Here is a 21,242-nt window from a genome sequence, read left to right as displayed (position 1 = left end):
AACTCAGTCTCTTTGGGGCAAATACTCAGTCTCTCTGCCTTCCTATCTCCTTTCCAGAGCGTCAAGGGACCCAGGATTACATGCAGTCTTCAGAGTCTATCTTCTTCTCCTGGACTGTCATTACAAAGTAACACCAACTAGGTGGCTTATAGCAATACAGATTTATCCCTTCAGTGTTCTGGAGCCCAGAGGTCTGAAATCAGGGTGTCTGCAGGGGTGGGTCCTTCTTGGGGACTCAGAGGGAGAAGTGTTCTTCTCTTCTGGCTTCTGATCGTTACTGGCAGACCTTGGTTTTCCTGGGCTTGCGGAAGCATAATTTTACTCTCTGCCTCTGTCTCCATGTGGCTTTCTCCCTGTGCATGTCTGTATCTTCTCTTTTTATATGGACAGCCATTGGATTAGGGCTTACCTTAACTAAAGGTGACCTCATCTTAACTCGACCATTGTATAGTCCGTTCTCATGCTGCTATGAAGAAATGCCTAAGACTGGGTCATTTATAAAGAAAAGAGGTGTAATTGACTCACAGTTCTGCATGGCTGGGGAGGCCTCAGGAAACTTACAATCGTGGCAGAAGGCAACTCTTCACAGGATGACAGGAAAGAGAGAGTGAGTGCCAGCAGGGGAAATGCCAGGCGCTGATAAAACCATCAGAGCTTGTAAGGACTCACTCACTCACTATCATGAGAACGGGACGGGGGAAACCACCTCCATGATTCAGTTACTTTCCACCAGGTCCCTCCCTTGACGTGTGGTGATTACAGTTCAAGGTGAGATTGGGTGGGAACACAGAGCCGAACCGTATCAACCACATCTGCAAAAACAGTCTTTCCAAAAGTCACACTCACAGCTAATTCAACATGCCTTTTTGGGGTGCACAACTCAACCCGTAATAGGATCCCATAGGTCTTTGCTTTGGTGGCTGTGCTGGTCCGGTGGCCACCCGTGGGCTGTCGGGGTGCTGAGGTTGGGGGATGTCCTGCCTGGCTTACCGGCGGGCATGGTTCCAGCCATCTCCCATCCTTCCTGCATCTACACTGCGTGCAGGCTCCAGGGGCCACAGCACTACCTAAGCCCCACCCAACAGACAAGTGTGGCTGCCTTAGCAGAGAGACTTACCACTCACGTGTCAAGTTGAATGCAAACCTGCTAACAGGAAGCTTGAAATCAGTCTATACCTTGGCAAGCAGTACCCGCCCTTACTACAGCCCCAAGTCTCAATGTTTGAAGGGAAGCCAGAACATATACACAGAGGGTCTCCAACTTATGATGATTCAACTTACGACTTTTTTACTTTACCATGGTGCAAAAGCAATCACCATTCAGTAGAAACCCTCTTTCCAGCACCCATTCAACCATGCTGCTTTTCATTTTCAGTATAGTATTCAATAAATTGCGTGAGATATTCAACATTCTACTGTAAAATAGGCTTTGCATTCGATAATTTTGCCCAATTGTGGGCTAATGTAAGTGTTCTGAGCACATTTAAGGAAGGCTGTGTTTGGCAAGTTGAGTGTGTTAAATGCACTTTTATTCTAACACTATACTAGACAATAATATTATTTTTTTGACTGAATTAATAAGTGAACGATAAAAGGGGCTGGGCACAGTCGCTCATGCCTGTAATCCCAGCACTTTGGGAGGCCCAGGTGGGTGGATCACGAGGTGACAAGATCAAGACCATCCTAGCCAACATAGTGAAACCCTGTCTCTACTAAAAATGCAAAAATTAGCTGGGCGTGGTGTGGCATGTACTCGGGAGGCTGAGACAGGAGAATCACTTGAGGTGGGGGCAGAGGGGTTAGAGGTCACAGTGAGCTGAGATCACACCTGCATTCCAACCGGGCAACAAAGCGAAGCTTCTAGGGTGAGCTCAGAAACTTACTATGGGTTTATTGGGATGTAACCCCATCGTGCTGGAGGAACCTCTGTACCTGTGTTTCCTTAGGGCCTTTGCAGTCACTGTGCCTTCTATCTGGAATGCTTTTTCCTTGGGTAAATATATGGCTTCCCTTCACCTGATTCAGAGCTCAAATGTAATCTCAGCAGAATGGCCTTCCCTGCTCCTGCTACCTAGAGTAGAATCTCCCCTCTCACTCTATCCCTTCTTCTGCTTTATTTTCTTCGTAAAATATCATTTCAGAGCACGAGGCTTTAAGGAAAAGACAGACATTTTGCTTACAGCTAAGCTGGTTTTTGAGCTTACCCTAAAACAGTAGCCTTTTTGTCTTTCACTTATTCATTCAGTCAAACTACTACCGTCTAGCAGTCTGGGTAACCCCTAAGGTCAGGTGTTCGAGACCAGCCTGCCCAACATGATGAAACCCTATCTCTACTAAAAATACAAAAATTAGCCTGGCATGGTGGAATGTGCCTGTAGTCTCAGCTACTTGGGAGGCTGAGAAAGGAGAATCATTTGAACCTGGGAGGCAGTGGTTGCAGTGAGCCAAGATCACACTATTGCACTACAGCCTGGACAAACTATATATACGCACATGTATATTTGAATACATATACATTTGTATATATTTTTTGTATATGCAAATATATTTATCTGTCTAGCATAATGTCAGAGTATGCAATATTAGATTAAATTAGGTAGTCCCTGAAGTTAGAAACTTTCTCTTTTTCACTAATGAATCCTCACCACCCAGCACACAATAGATACTCAATAAATCCTTGTATGGGTGATAATGAGATTCCATAACAAACTTGATCTGCGTAAGACTTTTATTTCACTCTTGCTATAAAAATACACGATTTTTCCATGGATTCTTCCCAAGGCCACATGTTGAAAAGAACTTATACAAATGGTAGATGGCATCATGGCTTAAGAAATAGAATCTTTTGAAGACAACTATTTTGCTTTTACAATCGCTCACAAATTAAAGAATGCTGGTAGAGATAACATGATTTCCAGGTATGGGAGAGCATCACGCAGTTGGTGATTTCAGATACTTTTGCAGAAAGGCAACCATGCTGTAGAGTCAGCAGCCTGGTTTTCACCACCTAAGACAGAGGCAAATGACCAAAAAGAAAGGCAACTTCAGGCCCTTCTTCAAAAATGCAAATGCGGGGCTACTTTCCAGTTGTCTCCGTAGCATTGCAAAACAATATTCCCAGCTAAGCTTCAAGCCACTAAGAAAAACCATCACATATGTTTGGCAGTGGCCAAAATATCTGTGAGGCTCAGTAGCCCCACAGTACTTACAGAGACCCATGGAAATGTTCTAATAACGTTTAAAAATCAGAAGAAAAAAATGAACTAAGTCAAAGGAAAACTGTTTTAATCTATACTGTCATTATATTCATCTTTATACCAACACAGTCCTAAAATACGACTTCTAATTTTTTTTTTTAATGGAGGTAGAAAACCTTGAAAGCAAAAGTGCCTAGGGCCTGTGAAAGTCATCCTGTGACCCTGATGTTGGGTCTGCTTTGCTTAAAAAAGCATTCTAGACAGATATTCAGCTGGAAATGCTGAAATAGTCTCCTGCCAAAAGAATTAGATCTCTTGTTATCCAGAAAACCGTATTTTCCAGGCAGATTCATTTCCCCAAGATGCCTAAGATTCACAATAACATATTTTAGAGGCGAGATTAATGTGATCACCCCATAAAATATTTTAAGCTCTCATATGTTCTGAAACAAAGCACGCAACATGACACCAAGAGAAAATGACTGCTCGTACGGAGAAAACGTATTTTCTTCCAGGTGCCACAGCCACTGTAATTTGCACTTCTTGAGATAGAAGCCCCCTCAATGTGTACAGACCGTTAAAACAGGCAAGGTAATGACAGGACTAGAGAATGTGCCCAGCTGGGAAAATAAGGACACAGCGAGCACTGTCAGAGCCGAAAATGAAGGCCCCCCCCGAAAGGAAACATTTCAGAAAGAGCCCCTCGTCTTTTGTAAAAAGAAAAATGAAAATCAACAGCCCTCTGCACCCCACCTGAGCCACAGAAGTCTCCCCACTTAGGTGAATGAGAGAAGGCTGGAGCTTCAGTGCCTGGCTCAGATTAGCTTTGTTCTTCCTTCTCTCTTGTCCTTTGAATAGCTCCAACAGTGCCAGAAGGAGTAATTACCAATTCACAAGAGGATAAATCTACAGTTAAAGTGGATTATCTGAAAGTTGACAGGTGGGGCTAGGGGTTGGTTGTAACTGAGTTAGGTATTAAGTTAATCTGCAAATGCAGGGGGGTCTGCAGAGCCGCAGGCAGTTCTTAACTTTCTAGAAGGAACTCCCAGCAGAGACCTCCCCTGGTCTCCAGGAAGCTGGATGATGTCCTTTTTTTTTTTTTCCCCCATTTATTTTATTGCATTTTAGGTTTTGGGGTACATGTGAAGAACATGCAAGATTGTTGCATAGGTACACACATGGCAGTGTGATTTGCTGCCTTCCTCCCCATCACCTACATCTGGCATCTCTCCCCTTGCTATCTCTCCCCAGCTCCCCACCCCCCACCGTCCCTCCCCTATTTCCCCCCAGCTGACCCCAGTGTGTAGTGCTCCCCTCCCTGTGTCCGTGTGTTCTCATTGTTCAACACCCGCCTATGAGTGAGAACATGCGGTGTTTGATCTTCTGCTCTTCTGTCAGTTTTCTGAGAATGATGTCTTAACTGGTAGAGTGATGGTTAAGAGCCTGAGTTTTGGAGGCAAATTTCCTGGTTTTGTGCACTGGCGCTTCCTAGCTCATGTGATTCTGGGCAAGTTACTTCACTATGGTGAGCGACAGTCAGAATGGGTCCAAAATTGTATCAGCCATAGCGAGTTGCTGCAAACATTAATAAGACACTGTGTTTCAGGCCGGGCAAGGTGGGTCATGTCTATAAATCCTAGCGCTTGGGAGGCCAAGGCGGGCAGATCACAAGATCAGGAATTTGAGACCAGCCTGACCAACATGGTGAAACCCTCTCTCTACTAAAAATACAAAAATTAGCCGGGCGTGGTGGCGTGCGCCTGTAGTCCCAGCTACTCGGGAGGCTGAGGCAGAAGAATCACTTGAGCCTGGGAGGCGGAGGTTGCAGTGAGCCGAGATCACATCACTGCACTCCAGCCTGGGGGACAGAGCGAGACTACATCTCAAAAAAAACCACTATATTTCAAATGCTAGGCATACATCTAATACATGGTAATAACACCAAGAATCTTTAGCTGTTACCATTATATATTTTGGAAATTAACATTGACTTTTTTTTTTTTTTTTTTTTTTTTTTGAGTCCCTCTGTTGCCCAGGCCTGAGTGCAGTGCTGTGGTCTCGGCTCACTACAACCTCTGCCTTCTAGGTTCAAGCCATTCTCATGCCCCAACCTCCCAAGTAGCTGGAATTACAGGTGCACACCACTACACCCGGCTAATTTTTGCATTTTTAGTAGAGACAGGGTTTCTCCATGTTGGCCAGGCTGGTCTCCAACTCCTGGCCTCAAGTGATTCACCCACCTCAGCCTCCTAGAGTGCTGGGATTACAGACGTAAGCCTCGGCACCCAGCCTCTGTTATCATTATTTAGCATTCATTTAGGTTAAGATCTAAGGGGAACCAAGTCCCAATAGCAAATCCACTCATACTCAGGGAATGCATTTGTGGGAAGTGTTGCTGGTCTTTATCATTATTATTACTATTACTGCTACATTCACTATGAGAAAACATTCCAGTTTTCTCATAGTGAATGTAGAAATAACAGTAATCAGGGTGAACATTGCCAGGAGGAGGCAGAGGGCACACACTGGCCAAGTGCAGGAAATAAGAATAAATAAAAGGTTCCTCTTCAAAGCTTTCCTCCTAGTTCGTTACAAATAAATAACAGTTTCTGCAAAGGTTAATTTACTTTAAAGCTTTTGCTAATAATCTTAAAGTAGCTGTTAGTCATAATAAAGAAGTGCATCCCGTGTTCTTAGTTCTTACACTTTAATCTAGATATTTGCCCTGACATGTCGAACAAGCCCAGGCTAGTCCTAGGTCACAGCTTATTCTCCTTCCTTATTTGGAAATGTTATGGCATCTCTAAGCATTCCTCAAGTTACTTCCTCTTTTTCTTTGTTCTCCTCTGCCTTCCCCTCTTTAGAAAATTTCCAAGTTTTATAGCCAATTGGGTCAAGCATAGAATGTGTGGTCCCATTCTGGCCAATGGAAACTGGACCCAGCAGTAGGGTGATTGCGTCAGGTTATGAAAGTTATAAATGTCCCTGGCTGCTTTGTTCAGGTGTGCGCTCGCGGCAAGATTGCCAGAGTGTTGCATCCTTCCTGCAGGAAGTAAAGTAGCCTTGCTGAGTGATCGATTGTCTCAGTGAGGATTTTTCCCTACCTTATAAACCCGTTTCCAGCACCAAATCCAGCCCTGCGTCCTGTGTGTACAGATGTATCTTCCAACTTTTGAAAAGTCCTTGTAAAGGTTTTCACTGATTTGAGCTGTTTTCAGCTAAGTCACCAGAACATCCAGAATCTAATTTTAAATGAAGGTTATTATGTCCCTCAGTTTCATAGCCTCTTATTTAAAGAGAGATTAGAATTCTCTGAAGGAAAAGCTTTGTTTTAAGTTCCAAGAGATGTAAAGATTTGCTAGGCTGTCTTTAAATCCCATTTGGGAACTCACCATTTGCATAAAAACAGATGACATGAGTCATCCATCTAGTGGATGCCTCCATGGGACATTAACGTGTCTGTTGGAAGGATGAACTTGGAAGGGAAAGCTGTGGTCAAATGACCTGTCCTCGTCCCACCTCTGAGTACATAAGGCACCCTCTTCCTACCCGGTTTGGCCCTCTCAGAAATCTCAGCTCTAGACAGAGGCAGAAGGACATAAAGACGCCCATTTCCAAAGCTCTCGGGATCCCTAGTGCCTCTGGCTCTACCTGTCTTTGTGACCTGATGTCTCAGTAGCTGGGTCCCAGATAGGAAGCTCTGGTCTCTGATTCCTTGAGCCTGAGCCTGAGTCCCTACATGCAGAAGACAGTCAGGAACAGAACCTGGGGACAGAATCCCTGCCCCTCACTTCAAGCAGCATGACCTCAGTCAGGTGACTAAACTCCTCAGGCTCAGTTTCTTACCTGGATAACAAAAGGTCATTCAACCCCATCTTGTGGGTTTTCTGTGGAGATTTAGCTACAGGACTGGCACCCAGGGTGAAGTGAGGAAGCCTTCTCCTCTTCCGCACAGTGCCACACAGAATTGGGGACTGAGAACTTGCCTTCTCGCCCGCACAGCTGGTCCCGAGCACCCTTCCCTGGTGTTTCCACCCGCACCCGCCAGCGGAATGACATCCAGGATTGAACTCAATAGCCCCTTGGCTTACAGGGCCATTTTCTCTACAACTGCTCTGGCCGACTTGATCTCATATTTGCTTTCAGTATAAGATCCAGTTGAACAACCTTTCATCAGTGCCTCGCAGAACAAGGCTAAACTTTCTCCCCGGTGCCCGCCTTTCCAGCACCTGACGGCAGCAACAACGTGCTTCCGTCAGTCTCGAGCATGGTGCCGCCGTCCTTGAAACACATCCCAGTTTATGATTGCAGTCCTGCTCATGATGGTCTGTCCTCATCACCTTTCTGGGGTATTCTGAACAGCCCAGGGGACAGTCTCAGAGACCACTTCCTAAACTGGAATATAGACTCCATCCTTTTCATGACTCAGCCGGATCACACGCTTAATTCCTAAATCCCGGGGCTGGGCATGGTGGCTCACGCCTGTAATCCCAGCACTTTGGGAGGCTGGGGCAGGAGGATCATGAGGTCAGGAGTTTGAGACCAGCCTGGCCAACATGGTGAAACTCCATCTCTACTAAAAATACAAACAAAAATTAGCCAGGCATGGTGGCGCACGCCTGTAGTCCCAGCTACTCAGGAGGCTGAGGCAGGAGAATTCCTTGAACCCAGCAGGTGGAGTCTGCAGTGAGCCGAGATGGTGCCAATGCACTTCAGTCCGGATGATGTAGTGAGATTCTGTCTCAAAAAAAGAAAAAATTCCTCAATCCCGTGTAATTAACAAAAATATCAGAGTCCTGAGGGGTTGCTGGAAAATAAAACTGGAAAAAAAAATCCAGTTTTGTTCTATCAGCCCCATTGTCCCAACAAAGGAGGGGGAGAGGAGGCTCCATGCAGTTACCAGGTGTGTCATCTACAGTTTGGTATTGAAGGTGATTGGCAGAGGTTGGGGAGGCACAATGGGACTTCCAACTATAGAAACTGGTTATTTGTTTCTGCTAAGCTATATTTAGTTATACCTAGGGAAATCATCACAGTCTCTCAGAGTCCCTTTGGCTCACGATCTTGTCTTCTTGAATGGAGACACCCCTTTCCACTAAATGCCATATGGCACATTCATCAGGGTGCCATTGATGTCTTTATGCAAGTTAATAAAATGATTAAATGTAGGCTTGGAATCACCACTAAAATTCTCCTTGAAGCCAATTTCTACCTATTTATCAAATTCCACCACTGTTCATCTCATGATTAATCTACCTTTAAAATACTCTCATGCATCACTGAACGACAGGGATACATTCTGAGAAAAGTGTCATTAAGCAATTTCATCATTATGTGAATACCATCAAGTGCACTTACACAGACCCAGATGGTGCAGGCTTCCATGCACCCAGGCTGTGTGGCACAGCCCGTTGCTCCCAGGCTGCAGGCCTGTACAGCATGCTACCGCACTGAAAACTGTAGGCAGCTGTAACACAATGGTATTTTTTATCTAAACATAGAAAAAGTATGGTAAAAATGTGATATAAAAGATAAAATCAGGTACCACTATATAGGGCACTTAACAGGAATGAGGCTTGGCAGGACTTAAAGCTGCTCTAGGTGAGTGAGTGAGTGGTAAGGGAATGTGAAGGCCGAGGATGTGACACTACTATAGATTTTATAAGTACTGTACACTTTGGCCACATTTATTTTTTTATGATTTTCTTTCTTCAATAATAAATTAACTAGCCAGGTGCAGTGGCTCATGCCTGTAATCCCAGCACTTTGGGAGGCCAAGGTGGGTGGATCACTTGAGGTCAGGAGTTCGAGACCAGCCTGGCTAAGATGATGAAACCCCGTCTCTACTAAAAATACAAAAATTAGTTGGGTGTGGTGGCTCATGCCTGTAGTCTCAGCTGCTCAGGAGGCTGAGACAGGAGAATCGCTTGAACCCAGGAGGTGGAGGTTGCAGTGAGCTGAGATCACACCACTACACTTGAACCTGGGCAACAGAGCAAGACTCCTTCTCAAAATGAATGAATAAATGAATGAATGACTTAACCTTAGCGTACTGTACCTTTTCTAACTTTATAGACCTCTTAACTTTTTGACTTGTTTTTGTATAACACATTAAAACACAGACACATTATATAGCTGTACAAAAACATTTTTTGTAATCTTATAAGATTTTTCTATTTAAAAATTTGTTTTTAACTTTCAAGTTAAAAACTTGTGTCTTAAAAACTAAGACACAAATACACACATTTGCTTTGGCCTCCACAGGGTGAGGATCATCAATGTCACTGTCTCCCATGTCCATACCTTGTCCCACTGGGGGGTCTTCAGGGGCAATGCACACATTGAGCTGTCACCTCCTGTGATAACAATGCCTTCTTCTAGAATCCCTCCTGAAGGACTTGCCTGAGGCTATTTTACAGTTACCTTTTTTTTTTTTTAAAAAAAAAAAGTAGGTCAGGTGCAGTGGCTCACCCCTGTAATCCCAACACATTGGGAGACTGAAGCAGGTGGATCATTTGAGGTCAGGAGTTTGAGACCAGCCTGGCCAACAAGGTGAAACCCCATCTCTACTAAAAATACAAACATTACCTGGTCGTGGTGGTGGGTGCCTATATTCCCAGCTATTCTGGAGGCTGAGGCACAAAAATCACTTGAACCCCGGAGGTGGAGATTGCAGTGAGCTGAGATGGTGCCACTGCACTCCAGCCTGGGCGACAGAGTGAGATTCAGTCTCAAAACAAAAAAAAAAAAAAAGTGGAAGTATACTCTAAAATAATGATAAATGGTAAAAGACATAGTATGGTAAATACCAGGAATAGAAAATTTTCAGCTCCATTATCATCCCCTGGGACCACCCTCCTACCTGTGGTCCATCCTTGACCAAAGCATCATTATGTGGTAACTGACCGTGTTACTCAAACGTATGAGAATGAGACCACATATATTTGTCTCGACCACAAAAATGTCATGAGAAACTGAATAAAGTGCTTTGCTGAATTTTAGACCTCTCTGTGTTCTACCGAGGAGGCTATTACCCCAATCTGAAAATAAAGGAACTGGCTTTAGAGGTTCAGTGAGACTAGGTATTGAGAGGAAGAAGCATTCAAAGGCCTCCCACTGGGTCTGCGGACTCTGTCCCTTGGTGGTACAGGGTGGTTGCAATCCTATGGTTTAAATTTCTGTGATGATCCATTGGAGCTTCAAGTTCAGCCTCAAAGCATTAGGCCCTGTTTTCTGAACGTTATTTTATACGGCAAGATCCCGAGATTCTAATTTGTCCTTGTGTTCATTATGTGACATAGAGTGCAAATTAAGGGACCATCCAATACACTTTCCAGAAACAGTTCTCTCCCTCAGTTTCTTTGTGTGCTTGACTGGCTCATGGCCTGGGGGAAGCCATCACTTTCAATCCCTTCAAGTCCATTTCCTGATGTTTATGCTTTCATGCATTCTTAGTCCTCAAAGGATTTTTTTCTGTCTCTCCCTTGGGTAAGATAGCTTTAGAGGCCTCCTGGGATAGGAATTATAATACAAGTGAAAACAAGGGGGAAAAATAAAAAATGGCTACATTTTATTTTGCTAAAACTTTCAACTTGACATTATCTGGAAATCCAAAACTTTACGAACATACTTTTCCTAGCCTACACTTTGTTATGCTGCTGGTGAAATGTATGAGGTCAACACCTTTTACCCTTTTTTCCCATTGTCTCAAATTCCCCTGCTCCCCAAAGTTAGTTTCAAGTGGCCCTCTGCTAGTCTTGGCCAGCATACCTACCAGTGGCTTGGAGATGTTTTCATGACATTTTTGTGGTCAAGACAAATATACATGATCTCATTCTAATACATTTGAGTAGTACAGTCAGGACCACATGATGCTTTGGTTGAGGATGGACCACAGGTAGGAGCGTGGTCCCAGGAGATTATAATGGAGCTGAAAATTGTATTATTGCCTAGTATTTACCATACTATGCTTTTTATTATTTATCATTATTTTAGAGTATACTTCGACTTTTTTTTTGAGTTTTTTCTCAAAACTTGATAAGTGAAGCTCATTTTTTTTTTAATGGTGTTGGCTAGAGTTTAATATGGTTTTCAAAAGCCTTAAAAAAAACATTTTAGCAGAAGTGGAGCACACACAGAGAGAAATTATTTTTCTGTACTATGGTTGGTAATTTTGTACACAGGATTCTATTTCTGCTGCAACCAAGTTAAAATGCAAAAGTGGAATACATTCCAGTGAGTAAGAAGCAGGTCTGTTCATTGCCAGCTTATGGGAAACTCGGGACACATGTTAGGGTTTTGTTTCCCAACAGCAAATGGCTAGGACACATAGCTTCAATTTCCTGAGATTCAAATTCAAAGATTACTAATTACCCATGAAGTAAATCACAACACCCTGCTCTGTGGTTTGACTGACAGGTACGTCCATTATTCTGAAAGTTCTTGTTACTTTCAGTAGAGCTTGTTATTCTTAGCCCTAAAAAAATCACGCCATGTGACAGGGCACCTGAGGCTGAGGAATGGGGCACCAACGCTTTCCACGCTTTCTGTCTTACATCCTGCAACTTGAAACATCCAGGAAAGAAGTGGAAAATCCACCTATCAGATGTGTGCTCTGACCCATTCCAAATGTCTGGTGTTTGGGAAACATTTAAGGGATCATCTCTTTTGTATCAGTGTTTTTGATACTGTGTGATCGCAGCTATGTTCTCTTTGTGTTGTTTTGTTTTGTTTTGAGATGGAGTCTCACCCTGTTGCCCAGGCTGGAGTGTAATGGTGTGATCTCAGCTCACTGCAACCTCTGGCTCCCAGGTTCAAGCAGTTCTCCTGCCCCAGCCTCCCAAGTAGCTGGGGTTACAGGTGCACACCAACACGCCCGGCTAATTTTTTGTATCTTTAGTAGAGACAGCATTTCACTGTATTGGCCAGGCTGGTCTCGAACTCTTGACCTCATGATCAGCCTGCCTCAGCCTCCCAGAGTGCTGGGATTACAGGCATAAGGCACCTTGCCCGGCCATTACAACTATATTTTGAGATTAACCAGCAATCATAAGGTTTTTTTTTGTTTTGTTTTCAGTCTAGATTTTAGAAATGTGGGTGACAATTTCAACCTAATTAGTATCCATAAAAACTCAGGAGCTGTGATAAATTGATACAAATAAAAATGTAATACTTTTATCTTTTTGCAAAATAGTATAGTAGGCTGTATGAACACATTTCCTTTTATTGTTGTCTCTGGAAAGAAAAAAATCCAGTTTTGTTTTATCAGTCCTTAGAAAAAGGTTTATGAGTTAAAATGCACCAGAGGCCAGGTGCAATGGCTCGCATCTATAATCCCAGCACTTTGGGAGGCTGAGTGGGTAGGACTGCTTGAAGCCAGGAGTTTGAGACCAGCCTGGGCAACATAATGAGACCCTGTCTCTAAAAAAGAAAAAAAAAATTTAAGCTACGCATAGTGGTGTGCGCCTGTAGTCCCACGTACTCAGGAGGCTAAGATAAGAGGATCACATGAGCCCTGGGGTTCGAGGATACAGTGAGGCCTGTGATCGCATCACTGCACTCTGACCTGGGTGACAGTGAGACGGTCCCTAAAAATAATTAAAATTCAAAATGTGGCAGCGACAGAAGGAAAAATGATTCTGCTTCTCCCAGCATTCCGCCTCTGCAAACTGACTTAGTGCGTTTCGTAGGTCAGAACTGTGTAAATTATACCTGCATATTTTAGTCCTGCACATTTCTTCATAAGCAAGAAAAGCATCTAATAAATACGATGAAATTTCATTCATGTCTTTATTTAAGGGATGAATAAAATGTCGTAGTACATAATCATATACATCAATTGTGGATACAGATTTAATTCTGGCTGTGCATCTTTGGAAAGGCAGCTGATTGGCAAGACATTACTGATCAAAAACTGCAGTCTGTTAGAGCAGGAGCTGACGGGGAGCCTAGAGGCCAGCATTTCCACGCCCTGCCTGATGTTTACCATCTGTCTATGTTTGAACTAAGGAATGAGGCGCATTTGGTTTTGTTGTTTTTTTAGATGAACGCTTTTGGCTTTTTGTTGTTGTTATGGTTACTTCCCATTGATTTATTCCTCTAACCGTTTAGACTCCCATTCATTCAACTATGGCCAAACGGGACTAGAATGAAAACACTGAATAATGCAAATTATTGCATACTACCTGATAAATGCAAATTCTACTGCTCTTTCTCCAAGAGGCCCAGATGCTCACACTACGAGACACCGGGAGCTTCAGGTGCTGGCCCAGCAACCCCTGGCCATGTTTTCAAGTGTACATCAGGTGACTACTCACCTATTGTACTTCTGTCCGATTTTCTAAGGAGCATTTAAGACTTCATCCAGACAGCAATTTCAAACCCACTTTCCACTTACTCCACAAGATACCATAGAATCACTATTCCCTGCATGAGGCCTCTGGAGGGTTTACATAGCAGTGAGTGTTCAGTGTTAAGTCTTGCCTTCCATCATAGGAGAGCAATTTATCAATTCCTTTGGGTGTCAGTTTTAGAGCAATACAACGGTGTTTTGAAAGACAAGCCCTTCTTTTTTTTTTTTTTTTTTTTTTGAGATAGAGTCTTGCTGTGTCTCCCAGGCTGGAGTGAAGTGGCGTGATCTCGGCTCACTGCAACCTCCGCCTCCCAGGTTCAGGCGATTCTCCTGCCTCAGCCTCCCGAGTAACTGGGACTACAGGTGCGTGCCACCATGCCCAGTTAAGTTTTTGTATTTTTAGTAGAGATGGAGTTTCACCGTGTTTGTTAGGATGGTTTCAACTTCCTGACCTTTCGATCCACCAGCCTTGGCCTCCCCAAAGTGCTGGGATTACAGGCATGAGTCACCATGCCCAGTGACAAGTCCTTTTTTTTTTTTTTTTTGAGATGGAGTTTCACTCTTGTTACTCAGGCTGCAGTGCAATGGCGCAATCTCAGCTCGGCTCACCACAACCACCTCCTCCTGGGTCCAAGCAATTCTCCTGCCTGAGCCTCCCGAGTAGCTGGGACTACAGGCATGCGCCACCATGCCCAGCTAATTTTTGTATTTTTTTTTTTTTTTAGTAGAGACGGGGTTTCACCATGTTGACCAGGATGGTCTTGATCTCTAGACCTCGTGATCCACCCGCCTGGGCCTCCCTAAGTGCTGGGATTATAGGCGTGAGCCACAGCACCCGGCCGACAAGTCCATTTTTAATGAGATAGACAGATTTTCAGGTAATGGTACTGCTAGAAATAACATATAATGATCTACTGGTTCTGAATATGCTACTGAACACCTGAGTACACTGAATACCTCCCCGTCCTCTTTCCAAGCTATGTTCTGCCCCTGTTTACTCCATGAAGCTGAAAAACAAACTTCAACTATAGCTAACTATGATTGTTCTAATTTCCACAGTACTTGGTCCTATCCCACCCAACCGAACTACAAATGACAGACTATTGAGGAAAGGGCTTCAGTTATAGACTGTCCCTGACTTAGGATGGTTTCTCTTACAAGTTTTCAACTTTACCAGTGTTCAAAAGTGATATGGATATGCATTCAGTAGAAACCATACTTTCAGTACCCATACAACCATTCTGTTTTTCACTTTCAACACTTTCTTATAAAATAGGTGTTGTGTTAGATGATTTTACTGAACTGTAGACTAATGTAAGTGTTCTGAGTACATTTAAGGTAAGCTGGGCTATGCTATAATGTTCAGCAGGTTACATGTATTTAACGCATTTTTGATTTACAATATTTCTACCTTATGATGGGTTTATGGGGACGTAACCCCATTATAAGTTGAAAAGCATCTGTATATTCATTCCTACGGTCACTGGTGATTACTTTGTTCAAGGAATTATTTTAGACATTTTAGGGAACACAAAGAGAAGAGACATTTAGTCCCAGCTGTCAAGAAAACTTTAAATCCAGGAAAGGCACAACTGCAGGCCTCTGGCCCATCTTGGCCCATCTGAAGACAGAAGGAACACACCTGGTCCAGTTAGGTAGAGCTGGGAGCAGAATCCAGGGGGAAGCCACACCGAGCCGGGGTCTCTGGTGTTCTAGAGTGATGGATAGTGACTGACATCAGGTGTGAGGGGATAGGATGGATTACACCTGAATGGAACCAGAGGCTCTTAAGGCAGAACATCCAGGGCCTTAGAGAGGCATCAAGCTTCTCTCCAACAATGTTCCCCAAACAAGAGTCATTTGAGGACCAAGGTCACAATTTTTGCCATTTCTGGTGACATTTTTGCCATTCTAGTAACCCCCTTTACTGTTGTTTACTTATTTTTCTTTAAATGGACTCACAATTTTTACATAAATAAATTTATGTTAAAAGGTTTATGTTAAAGAGAAATTTTGCAATACTACCATGAAATAAAATGCCAGTATTGCTTGCTGTCATGACATGGTGATGCTAAAAAACGCAATATAAAAATATAATGAAATTCAGCACTGTTGCCCACCAAAGCATCCAGGTCTGAGGTCTGATGCCCTTTTGTTAAAAAGGGAAAAGAGTAGGTATTGGCAACGTGATAAAGCTAGTCCAGCACCACACTGAGCCAGCCTGAGACTAAAGAATTGAAAGGGAATCGGGGAGGCGGGGCAAGGAATAACTTCCTCGCCCTCTGATTGGATGTTATTTAGCTCGCAGTCTGTGATTTACCTAAAGACCCCCAGTGCCACCAGTGTGACATACTTCACCCCAGAACAGAGGGAAGGAAAGAACGGTGCACAGTGCTTTGGGGCTAGTTGTATTATGGTCTCTGCAGAGCGAAAGTGTGCTGTGTTAGGGCTGGGATCCATGTTGACCCTGCAGATTCTACAAAGGTTGAATTCCATAATCCCTAGCACAGTGGGGAGCACACAGTAGATGCTTAGTCAAGAGTCTTAAATTAAGTCTCATTGATGCCCTAGACTTTTTTTCCTGTTTTTTTTTAAAAGTAGAAAGTGAAGCTGACAGTGATTCTTTGTATCTCATAATATCACATCCCCCTCCTAAAAAAGGAATATTGATAGAAAACTAAAAAGTATAAAACCTAACAAAAATCATCTGGTGAATAGATCCTGTGGGATACACAAGAAGAAGATATAGGTACATTTAAATAATCCCAAAGGAAAATAAGAAATCTCTTGCCAGGGACGGTGGCTCATGCCTGTAATCCCAGCACTTTGGGAGGCTGAGGTGGGCGGATCATGAAGTCAGGAGATCGAAACCATCCTGGCCAGGCCAACATGGTGAAACCCCATCTCTACTAAAAATACAAAAAAAAAAAAAATTAGCTGGGCGTCGTGGCCCATGCCTGTAGTCCCAGCTACTCGGGAGGCTGAGGCAGGAGACTTGCTTGATCAGGTGGTGGAACATGAGTGTGGTTCCAGCTACTTAGGAGGCTGAGGTGGGAGGATTTCTTGAGCCCAGAAGGTCGAGAGTGAGCCGAGATTGTGTCTTGCACTCCAGCCTGGATGACAGAGTGAGACCCTGTCTCATGAATGAATGAATGAATGAATGAATGCCTGTCCAAATAAATAAATGTTTGTCCAATCACTGAGAAGAAGCCAGAGTTTGTATACAAGGCCCCAAGCACAGCTCTGTCCTCCATGGAGCTGGCTTTATTCTCCCTGTGTTTCCCGCTCAGGTACCCTTTTTTCTTTCATTTCTCACAACATTCTCGCCTGTCACTTGGCGTTCAGCAGCTGAACAAGGAGCAGGAGAGCACGCTAATGCATCGCAAATGGAGTTACTGCATTTCCTTAAAAGGACTATCATGAGCGTTTCATGTTAATGTGTTACTCGGAATTGTGTCAGTGTTAAGTGGGCTATTTTCTGGAACACATATCATTATGAATAGAAGACGCTAACGTACTGATTGCCACTTAAGAATGTAACTTTAAAAGTGATTGTACTGCATTTCTCAAATTTGCATTTTTAAAGCAAGTTTCTCCCACAAATTACACCTTACCCAGGACATCTCCAGGCAGAACGTTGTTTCTTACAGTAAATGATATTTTAATATTTGATTTCAACAATTATAGAATAACATAATTTACTTGTAATAAACTCAAAAAAATGATAGCTATACTATGATTTGTACATGTTCTTAAGAAATATGGAACCTTTTTCCAGACAAGCATTGCTGTAACTTTCTGGTGCTTTAAATGATGCTAATGAAGATCTAACATCAGTTTACCACATTTTTGAAAATCAAATTATTGGCTCAGCCTCTAATGAAATGCAGTCTTAAAGCAGTTTTAACAACCCTTTACATTTTTTTTCTAAAAACCTCACCCTGCCATTTCTATGGGGTCCCTGACTAGAAATATCAGAAGTCTACATGAATATTAAAAACAACATAATACAGCCTGTTTTTGGAAGAAATTGAGATTAATGCAAAATATTTGAGTTCTGTTTTTTATATGAAACAAATATGTATTCACTGGCAAACCCTTCTCTAAGCCTCAGTTTCCTCATCTGTCAGTTGGGGGGCAATCCTATTTAGCTCAGAGGGTTGCCAGGAGACTTGGTAGAATACTGAATAATAAATGCTAAGCACAGTGCCTGCCAACATGTACTGTCCTTCGTGTGTGCTCTAATATCGAAGGAGGGTATTAGAGCAGGGACCTGCAACAGGGGCGCCTCACTTACCCAGCTCGCAGCTTTCAACTCTGCTGGAAACAGGTTTACAACATCAGGAAAAATCCACACCGAGATAATGGATCACTCAGCAAGGCTAGTTTACTTCCTACAGGAAGGGTGCAACTTGCCAGCAGTCTTGCCACGAGATCACACTTGAACGAAGGAGACGGGGACATTTATAACTTTTATAACCTGACACAGTCACCCTACTGCTGTGTCCAGTTTCCATTGGCCGGAACAGGACCTCACATTCTATGCTTGACCTGATTGGCTAAAAACTTGGAAATTTCCTGAACAGACAAGGGGAAAGAAGACGAGGAGGAAGACAAGGAAGAAGAGGAAGCTACTCAGGAGAAGGTCAGGGGGGTTTCCAAATAAGGAATGGCATGTGTGAGGGTTTGGAGCTTGCCCAGTTCTGGTCAGACATGCCGGAGTGAGTCAAGGTAGCTGATTTAAGACGTAGCTGCTTTAGAGAATATATATACATGGTTATATGTTTATGCTAATAGTGGAAAATGGCCATAGAGCAAGACATTGTAGTCTAAGACATAAACTTTGGGCCAAGGCAGGTGGATCATGAGGCCAAGAGATCGAGACCATCTTGGCCAACATGGTGAGACCCCATCTCTACTAAAAAAAGGCAAAAATTAGCTGGGCATGGTGGTGCGTGCCTATAGTCCCAGCTACTCAGGAGGCTGAGGCAGGAGAATCACTTGAACCCAAGAGGCGGAGGTTGCAGTGAGCCAAGATCATGCCACTGCACTCCAGCCTGGTGACAGAGCAAGACTCTGTCTGAAAAAAAATAAAGATATAAACTTTGAAGACCTTTCCCATCTCTCACAAACTCCTCATGGGAGGAAGTATGGTAGCAAATAAGGCAGGAACTGGAGTGCACGAACACTGGAACCAACCAGCTGCTTCAGTGCTGGCAGGAGCAAACTCCACTCACTTGGACCCACTGTGCTCCACCCCTTGCAGGGGGAAGCATGCGGGTGAGTGGGTGTAGGAGCCAGGGTGAGCACTTTTGGGCACTAGCAGGAGTGAACTCTTTGCAGGCCCTGTGGCAGCATCTAGGGGCAGTGCCTGCAATCCCTGAAGCTCCAGTGGAAGTGTTCCAGTGCTCTTTTAGCTCTGCTGTCCATGGACGGCCTAAGTGTTAACAGCTCAGTGGTCCCTCGCCTTTTTGAGTGAGGCGGCTGCCTTCAGCGAGTAAAGACAAAGGGCAAGTTGTGATAGCCTTTGGTATCCACACTAGTGGCACCCAAGCTCTCGTCTGGCATCCAGGATAAATGAGGTCACACAAACGAATTGAAGGATGGTAAATGTGGGGGACTTTGTTGCTGATGAAAAAGGCTCTGAGCAGGAAGGGAAGCTGACAAGGAGATGAAGCGGGAAGGTAATCTTCTCCTGAAGTCCAGCCATCTCCGGCCAGATTCTTCTCTGATGTTGCACCATCAAGCTGTCCCTCTGAAGTCGAGCCACTTCTCTCTGACGTCCAACCTAGTCTCCAACATGCAGCTGCTTCTCCTCTCTCTGCCAGCTGAGTATGAGGTTTTTATAGGCACAGGATGGGGTGGGGCAGGGCAGGGCCATGGGTGGTTTTGGAAAAGGCAACATTTGAGTGGAACAGGGATATAAGTTCTCACTTTGGATTGCCATTCCTGGCTTGAGGGTGAGGTAGGGACTTGCCCCTTTCTGCCTAGATTTTCTCTGCCACCTTTATCATTGTATCAGTATTATTCTTATTACATGGCCCTGAGTTGGAACCATCAGGTCCTGCAAACTCCAGAGCATCTGCTGCATACTGGCCCCCTCCAAGGGAATTGGTCCCAGACAAGCCTCTCTGGGAAAGAGGCACATCAACTAAATGTGAAACCCTCTCCAGTTCTGGAAATACTGGTTCTGCTTTCCACAGCATTAGAATCCTCGATTTTGTGACTCTGCTGCTTTACAAGAAAGAAACAACCGTTGAAACACTGAGAATTTTCCCCAGTAGGGAGAATGAAAGAGCCCCAAGGAGAATTGGAAAGTGAGACCAGGCCGTTCACCAGGGCTCATTCCTGCCATCCAGCCCAGCATCTGGCTGCTCAGCAGACCTTTCTGCCAATGCTCACAGCCACCTAGGCCTGGGCCTGGGCACCTCTGCTGGCATCCATGATTTCTCTGCCTGCTCCACCATCAGAATCCCGTGCCCCAGGCTCCCTCGCTGGAGGCCATCTCAGAAGGAAACACCAAGGGGAAGACAGCCCTTTAAGAAGTGTGGACCCCATGTTAAATTGAGACCCCTCAGATAGATACGGCTTTGAAGCAATTGATTTTCTGTGGTGTCATAGGGAGACCTGCCCTCCCCAAAGTTTAGAAAGCTGTCTGGGACCATATGTAATGGAGCTGGAGTCGGAAGTTTTCTACCCAAATCTGTCACAGAGGAGACAAAACTAGCACTGGTTCATGATAGATAATAGAACGGCTTAAGCAAAGGGCAAGCAAGCATATGAAAATGCTGGAGAAGAACAAGGCACTTTATCCATGTCCCCCACGCACCCTGCCTCAGCCCTGAGGCAAAAGAATCTTTGTGTGAGCCCAGGCAGTCGGCAGGGACCTGAGGGCTTAATGCGTCACTTGCTCAGAGCAATTGCAACACCGCTGCTAGAATTATCTTTCTCACACAGTTCCCATCACAGTCCTCTGCAGCTTAAACATCCTTGAGTTTCCTGTGGATCCACAGGCATCTTCACATGGCATTGAAGTCCCTTCCCAGTCTGGCTCTCAGCTCTGGTCCCCTCAGGCTCCCATAGTTCTCCTGAACCTACTGTTGGAAACAGACGCTCCGTGCCACAAAGAAAAATTAGCACTGAGACAAAGGATCTCTCAGAAAGGCAATTTTTACTTCCTGTGGGAAGGGTACCCTCACCAACCATCTTGCCACAGAGAGTACAGTGAACAAAGAAAAAGCAGACATATTTATCCCTTACGCATTTGGAGTTGTCCTTACTGCTGTGTCTGATCTCCATTGGTTGGAGCCAGTCCTCACAATTTAAACTAAAACCCAGTTGGCTAACAACTTAAAACTTTTTAAACAGGTCAAAGCAATGGAGAACAAAAAGAAAGTCCAAATAAGGAAGGGGCATAAGCTGTGAGCTGAGACATGCCTGTGAGCACATCCAGCACAGATATCTTCGTTAAAGTACAAGGACGCAGAATGTAGTACGTGCCTGTGAGCATGTCACACTGCTATGTAGGATAGGGCTTAACAGTGATTAATAAAAAAGCAAGAAGGATTTATTCTTTAACAAAAAAGGAAACTTTGAAGAGGAACTTTTCTACTTCCCACAGTCACAAGCCCCATTACAAACTCAGCCTGGCGATCTCTTTCATCCTCAAACCCTAGTTCTAATCCTGCCTCTCT

General features: G+C 44.1%; 1 protein-coding gene across 1 annotated transcript in view; it reads left to right on the top strand.

The window, feature by feature from the left end:
* Positions 1 to 21,242, top strand: part of CNTNAP2 (contactin associated protein 2) — a 2,272,324-nt gene that overhangs the window by 2,207,498 nt on the left and 43,584 nt on the right. The window lies entirely within an intron of this gene.

This window comes from Sapajus apella, unplaced genomic scaffold (genome assembly GCF_009761245.1).
Source record: "Sapajus apella isolate SASKATOON/1434 unplaced genomic scaffold, GSC_monkey_1.0 scaffold56, whole genome shotgun sequence".
Lineage (NCBI taxonomy): Eukaryota > Metazoa > Chordata > Mammalia > Primates > Cebidae > Sapajus > Sapajus apella.
Note: the sequence above shows the minus strand (reverse complement) of the source record. Positions and strands in the feature narration are given on the sequence as shown.